The 7,927-nt window shown below is 35.9% G+C and overlaps 1 pseudogene; it reads left to right on the plus strand.

Annotated features, from left to right (window-relative positions):
• The first annotated feature begins 1,919 nt into the window (after nucleotides 1–1,919).
• On the plus strand, nucleotides 1,920–2,453 carry LOC141499345 (ribonuclease H1 pseudogene; annotated as a pseudogene).
• Nucleotides 2,454–7,927: the final 5,474 nt, after the last annotated feature.

The following is a 7,927-nucleotide window of genomic DNA, read 5'->3' on the forward strand; positions in this document are numbered from 1 at the left end:
AGATTTGACAACTGATTGAATATATGGAATGAGGAAGAATGAGGGAGGGGGCAGTTAGGTGGCACAGTGAATAGAGCACTGACCTTGGAGTTAGGAGGACCTGAGTTCAACTCCAACCTCAGAAACTTAACAATTGCCTAGCTATATGACCTTGGGCAAGCCACTCTTATCCCCATTGCCATAAATAAATAAAATTAAAAAAAAAAAGAATGAGGGAGGCAAGTATGACACCGAATGTGTGATCTTGGATGATAGGAAGGATGGCACTGCCTTCAACTTTAATATCACAATTCAGAGGAGGTGTAGTTTGGGGGCGGGGAGGAAGCTAACGATTTCCACTTTGGACTTGCTGATGCTTCAAAGACATCCAGATTCATGCCTTTGAAAGCATCCTTAGTCCTTTCTTTGTATTTCCCCAAGTCTTGCTAATTCTATTTCTAGCTCTCCAGAATCCATTCCCTTTTCTCCATTCACACAGCCATCATGCTAGGTCAGCCTCTCATCACCTCTTACCTAGACTTATGCAAGATCCTCTTAATTAATCTATTTTCACTCAGTCTCTCTCTCCAATCCATTCACCACAGAGTTGCCAAAACAATCTTCTTAAAGCATTAGTTTGAGCACATTACTCTCCTACTTAGCAGTCTTTAGAGGCCTCCTATTTTCTTTTGGATAAAATAAATACTCAGCCTGACATTTAAATTCTTCCACATTCTGGCTCCAGCAGATCTTTCATGTTTTTACCAACACTCTCCATTCAGGTCAAACTGGCTAGCTAGCTATTCCCTGTGGACAACATTCCATCTCCTGTCTCTGTTTTTGCACAAATAATCCATGTCTGGAATGCACTCCCTCCTCACTTCCACCTTGCAGAATCCCTTGGTTCTTTCAAAGCACAGATCCTAGGCCAACTCCAAATTCAAGACCTTGCCTAAATCCCCCATTAATTGGCACTATCATAAAATTATTTTGTGTTTTATAACTTACAACATGCTTTGTCTTTTCTTACTTGTGTGCATGGGATTTCCGTCATTGGTGGGGAACTTTGAAGGCTGGGTCTATTTTACTTCTCTTTTTGTGCATGCTGACTAGACATAAAGAGGATAAATATAAATACATATAATAATATTATTAAATACAAGCTAGTTTGGGAGGAAGGACATTAGCAATTATAGCAAGTTTTCCCATAGAAGGAGTTGCTTTAACTGAGACTTGAAGGTAGAAAGGAATTGTATGAGGCAGAGTTGAAAAATGGATACATTTCAGACAATGTAAAGTAGAAAAAAGATGAAGGCCATTTTGACTGAATTGTAGAGTACAGATAGGGTAGTAATAAGGGTGGACTGTGAAGGGGTCAGACTGTGAAGGATTTTCAATGTTAAACAAAAAAATTTATAATTTGTCCTAGAAGTAACGGGATACTACCGAAGTTGGTTGGTTGGTTGGTATTCAGATCTATACTTAAGGCAAATCATTTCCACAGATGTATATAAGCTGGACTGAAGCAACTTGAGACACTAAAACCAATGAGGCTATTGTGATAATGTAAACAAAAGGTAGTTAGGTCCTGTAACTAAGATGTAGATTATGTGAATAGAAAAAAAATGGTTAAATGGGAGAAATGTTTTAGAGTTAGAAATGGCAAGATTTGGCAAAACTGAGATCATAGTATTTTGGACAGAAAAAGAGAAGTTTGAGAGAGATGGGCTTGTGGGAAAAGATAAATTCTGTAGTGGATATCTTAAGTTTGAGGTGTCTTCAGGACATCCATTTTCAAGATATTGAGAGTGAGAGTGAATTATTATTATTATTATTATTATTATTATAATATTTTGATGATTAAATGGAATGCTAAATATGAAATTCCTTTGAAAAGGCTAAATGGCACTTTTTCTGAAGGTGATCACTTGAGATTAGACATGAGTCGGAAACCCAATCACTGGAGCTGTGACTATGGTTGGCAGACTAGCTTCCATGGAAGCCATAGTGGGCAATCACATCCAGGGTCAGGCTCTAACATTGTCTGTGTCAAGGGTACCTGCAAAAATAATGGAAGAGAAGGGGCACAAGGAGGTATTGGTGTCCCCTGGAGATCAGGGCATGATCTAAACATAAGTGATAGGTATTCTGGACGACAGACAAACCAAAGTGCATCATTAGAAGCAACAATCAAAGTGGTTGAGCAAGCAAAGGTCCAAAATAAGGACAACATCATAGTGTGCACAGATAGCCAACTTGTCACCAAGGGTATGAATGAGTGTATTGACAACTGGAAAGGAAATGACTGGAAAACAAGTGAAAATAAAGATGTTGTCCACAGAGAGCAATTCACTAAACTGGATAATATGACTCAGGACATGAATGGTGAGTGGAATTATGTACCTGCTTATTCAAAAGATGAAGGTAATGTTGGAGCTCAGAAATTAGCAAGAAAAGCAACTGGGAAGAAGTGAAAATACTTAATACTTGCAGATATTGAAATTTAGGTTATAGTGTCACTGTTTCTTTTTCTTTTTTTTTAATGTCACTGTTTAATCTTGCAATATAATACTCTCCAAATCATTTTCTCTTTACCTTTCTCCCCCCACCCCATTGGAGTTGTATATTCCAAGGCTATCTTTGGCCATTTTTTATATGCTTTCTTGCTTTTTCTATGTGCTATTTTAATTTTTTGTTTAATACAAACCAAAAAGAAATGTATATTAAAAAATAACTGTAGAAATTGTTAAAATAATAAACAAGAAGAAGGCAGATAGTTCCATCTCTGTCAGATCCAGAAGAACTCTTGACTTGGCTTAACTCTTGCTCTAGACCCTAGAAACCAATTTAGACTGCTTGATGGCTCCCACAACTTAAGTATAAGGGAATCACCAACTTTCTCAGATAGTATGGACATGAAACAAGACTTTCCATAACCCCAACAATGCTTTCTAAAGACTTCTACCTTTTGCAGTTACCTTGTTTTGTATGCTCTAAAGTTTCCCACTGTCTTCTGATTTTTCTGGCAATCTAAAGATGCTTGCTTGGACCATTCAATCTACCTCTCTGGGGTGCATGTGTTTGATGTTCTTATCAATAATGACATTGAATAGTTCACAGTTCAAATTTTGTTTTTTCTTGGTAAAATGTTCTTTACCCTTAAAATTCTAGATATTGGTTGCTCTTACAAGTTATTTAGAGATTCTGTATGTCTAAGTCAAATAATTAATTGTTCCTGTTTAAAAAAAGGCTAAATGCATTTGTGTGTGTGTGTGTGTGTGTGTGTGTGTGTGTGTGTGTGTATGAATGGATAGAACACTGACCTTGGAGTCAGGAGGATGGGAGTTCCAATCCAACTTCAGACCCTGAACACTTACTAGCTATGTGACCTTGGGCAAGTCACTTAATTAACCCTGATTGCCTTGACTTCAAGGCTATCTTTAGTCTTGATTCATATCTGGCCACTGGATCCAGATGGATCTAGAGGAGAAAATGAGGCTGACTTAGCACAGCACCCCTCACTCATATTAATTCATGTGTTTGCCATGGCATCACCTCCCTGATATCATGATCTTCTTCCATAATGAAGGAAGGACAAGCATCAATGGAGCATGTGCTCTGAATCTGGTCATGTATATTAGCTTCTTGCTAAGGATATATACATCCTTCATTTTGATGAGATGACATAGTAACTCCTAATTTATTTCCATGTGTCCCTGTCACTAGTGATTGTACTGAAGAATGTTAATCATTGAATGTCTTGGGGGTCAGCCTGTTGCAGAGGAACTCTCTCTCCCCAGTATCTCCTACTATAGACAGACTTCACTCCATCTCAAAATATATCTTATACATTTTGAGTACATCATTTTGGGACTCTGCTCAAGAGCAAACTCTCCCATAAAACTTTGATTCTCCAATTGAAATTTTCCTAGAGAACATTATGCAGTTCTCATCCTTGCTCTCATCTCATTTCATCCTACCTAGAGTTATATTTATTTGTATACATGTTTTATTACCATTTCCCTAAATAGAATATAAGCTCCTTGAGAGCAAGAAATATATTATATTTATATATATTTATATATATTTAACATACATATATATTTAACATATATATTTATATATATTTAACATACACATAATATATGTGCACATAAGTATCATATTATCTACTTAAAAAGAACACAAACTCCTTGAAAGAAATTACTAATTTAAAAAAAATCTGCATACTAGTAGAGTGTCTTACATATAATGAGCATTGTAATGAACATTTGTTGAATTAAATTATATCATGGGTTTTAGAGACTTCTCAGAATATCTCTTGTTAGTCTTGATGGATTATTTAATATTTATCATCCATGAAATGACAGTTGCTTTGATGAAATTTAATTTTACATTAGAAAGAAATAAAACTCAGATTAAACATGTTGTATATACTTGTTTTTTATTGTAGTTGTTTTTTCTTCATTTTCAAAGAGGATCAAAGGAATTACATTTTACTTGCCTAAATTCTCCCTGTAGTTCCAGTGGGGTACAGTAATCTTTATTTTATTTTATTTTATTTTATCTTAAGCTATTATTAAGTGTTACCATGTCTAACTAAAAAAAGTCAACTATCACTTGGAACAATTCCATTTCTTTGACTGAATTCCAGTTTCTTTTACTAGTAAATAGAATTTATGCTTTTAAAAATGAAAGCTATGAATATTGAAAATAAGATTGACATTTCCATGTTTAGAAATAAGAAAAAATTGCCTGTTTTTGTGATTTAATTAAGAGGCTTTTTTGGGAGTAAAATGTTAGAAAAAGGGTAGGCAAACATTTGTAACTTTTGTTGGACTTGGTGATTGATTCAGGAACTGTTTGTGCATAACAATCCAACAACAACTTGAGTTTTCTTGGCTATGCTTTTGCAGGAGAGGGAAAGCATCCCTGCTTCCAACTCTTAACTCATTACTTTTTATTGGTTGGTTGGATTTCCCATTCAACACCACTTCCTTTTCATTCTTTTGGTCATTAATCTGTTCATTTTGGATGGATAAGCAACTGATTAAAACAATTCTTACAAATTTTAGTTGTGCTATTTCATTGGAATGCCTACAAAACCAATGAAAATGTCTATCCAAGCCAACAATGAAGAAGGCATCATGAATGTTTTGAAGCTCAGAAAGCAAAACAATCATACTTTTAAAAACTCAGTTTTTTTGAAGCCAATAAACTACCACCCCCATTACCTATCAGAATGAAAAGAATACAAGACCCAAATATATATATATATATATATATAAATTCATATATGTAATGATTGTAGTTTTATGAATTTCAACAATTTAATAAGGAAAACTAATATTAAAGACATTAGTATACTCTTGTTTTTACTGTAGTTGTTTGTCTTACATTTTCTTTTCTTTTTTTTAAGGTTTTTGCAAGGCAAATGGGGTTAAGTGGCTTGCCCAAGGCCACACAGCTAGGTAATTATTAAGTGTCTGAGGCCAGATTTGAACCCAGGTACTCCTGACCCCAGGACCAGTGCTCTATCCACTGCACCACCTAGCCACCCCTGTCTTACATTTTCAAAGAGGATCAATGACATCATGGGATAATGTCTCAACTTGCTTGTGAATTGGTTTTTTAAATAAGGTAGAGTTGCCTCACTCTCTTCCAGTCATCAAAATTCTACAGCAAGAAAAAAATCAGGAAACTGGCTATGGCCCAGTCTATAGAGGATGACCTTGGTGTCTTAGATGTCTAACTCCACAGCCTGCTGGGTTAAGTTTTCACTTAACTTTGGGGAGACATCTCCCTAATTCCCTACTGTTTACCCTCTACCTGGTTTAGCCCTTTTGCCAAGAGTATTTTACTAGGGTAAGGTTACTGCTTATGTTATAGCTTCTTGGAACCACAGTTGAGAATTGGGTGACAGGTAGACCCCAAAGGAGGATGAAAGACCCTGAAAAGGTCTCCACAAGACCTTGCAACAGAGAAGCTAATCCTTCCTCAACATACCCTACACTCCATTAATATACTAACATTAATGCTAAGGCATATACCCATCTCCCATTTTAAAGAAATGGTTAACTACTAAAATTTAAGGTTGCATAAATTATTAGCTGCCTTTCCTCCTTTACCATAAAGGGGGATTGTATATTCTAGGGGACTGAGTTTGTTGTAATTTGTAGAATGTTTAAACAAACTTACTCATTAAGAAAAGAAAAAGAAAAATCTGACCAACAGGAGACTTTTTATGAGGATTTATATTTTATCATTTACTGGATCTGAGGTGCACAATATTTCTTAGCTTGATAGAAGGTTTGACATTATTGCTAATGCAGACTTTCAGTAGACCCTTGAGGTTGAGAAACAGAGATGCCCCTCTGTTTCCTAAACTTCTAAAGAACTCATTTTTTTCATTCTATCTCCTAGCACTTGATACTTCTCCTATGCCCTTATCTTATTCTAATTTGTATTTTACTTGTCTGTACAAGTCTTATCATTTCCCATTAGATTCCTCTTGTACTATCTATCTACTAGAATAAATGGGTTCCTGTAAGAAGACCTTGCCTCCTTTATCTCTGCCATTCCCCCAGTCCCCAACATAGTGTCTTGCATCTAATACACCCATAGTGAGTGTTTGTGGAATAAATGAATGAGTCAATCTGCTTTTATACTTCCTTATGTTGCTATGTCATCTGACATTGTGCTTCTCAGCTAGAAGAATTTCATGACAGCTCTCAGCTCTGTATCACCAAAGATGATCTTTGACAGTATGTAGGGTACCCCTGGTACAGGTTGGTACATGATGCCTGGATTGTTCAGACTAATTGTGAAGGTAATACTCGTCTTTTTTTTTTGCCTGATTTTTTTCCTTTTCTAAGTTTTCCTTTCCTTTCTCTTGCCATTTTAACTTTCACAGATTGAATTCTTTAAATAACCTTATTGTCTTCTGATACTTTTGACCTTTCTATTTCACCCTTTCCTCCTATCCTTTCTTTTGTTTACTAAGTTACTGTTATTATCAGTAGCTTCTGGTTCCTCAACTTTAACTTTGCCTACTATCAACTCTTGTTTTTAAAAAACCTTTCTTGTATTCCCCCCCTTGTACTTCTTAAGGATAAATCTATATAAGAAAGATGAAAATGGAAAGTTAGAAGTTATCCATTGAATTAGAATCATGTTGGCAGTTGTAGGCCAGATGATTCAAGTGAAAGACACTACCACCATGATTTTGGGGAAGTGAATTACTGTATACTGTTTGTACACATCTAGATTCCCCATTCCAGGTTTTTTCAGATAAATTTAACTTTGCTTGGGTAGTGTAGCCTGACCAAGATTTGACAGAGTTTTCTGGTAATTAAACTTTTTGAGAAAATTTCACAGATGAAAGAAAATCACATTCATTGTGAATCAATTATATTCATCCATATGACTAAGGACAGCTAGGTGGCCCAGTGGATAGAGTACTAGACCTGGGAGTCAGGATGATTCCTCTTCCCTAGTTCAAATCTGGCTTCAGACATTACTAGTTGTGTGATTCTAGGTATGAGACTGCTTACCTCAGTTTCCTCATTTGTAAAATGAGTTGGAGAAGGAAATGGTAAACCACACGAGAATCTTTACTAAGAAAACTCTAAAAAAGATCTCAGTCATACATTTCTTAAAAACAACTGAACACAAATGTGAAAAAAAGTCTCACTTTCATGTCTATGTACAGACTGGAAGGCTGGTATAAATATTATCATGATGTATATGTATTTCTGCTGAAGAGGAAATAGTTCCCATTGTATTGGTCCAGAAAGTCTGTGCTCTACCCAAGTCCATTCTGAGCTTCCCAACTCCATGTGAGGACCTTCCTCAAGATAGGGTGGAGATAGCAAAAGCATCCAATGGAAGCTTAGCTAGGTCATTCCTTTTTACCCCTCAGGAGTCATTTGTGCATAGCTGAGGACTT

This window comes from Macrotis lagotis, chromosome X, assembly GCF_037893015.1.
Source record: "Macrotis lagotis isolate mMagLag1 chromosome X, bilby.v1.9.chrom.fasta, whole genome shotgun sequence".
Lineage (NCBI taxonomy): Eukaryota > Metazoa > Chordata > Mammalia > Peramelemorphia > Peramelidae > Macrotis > Macrotis lagotis.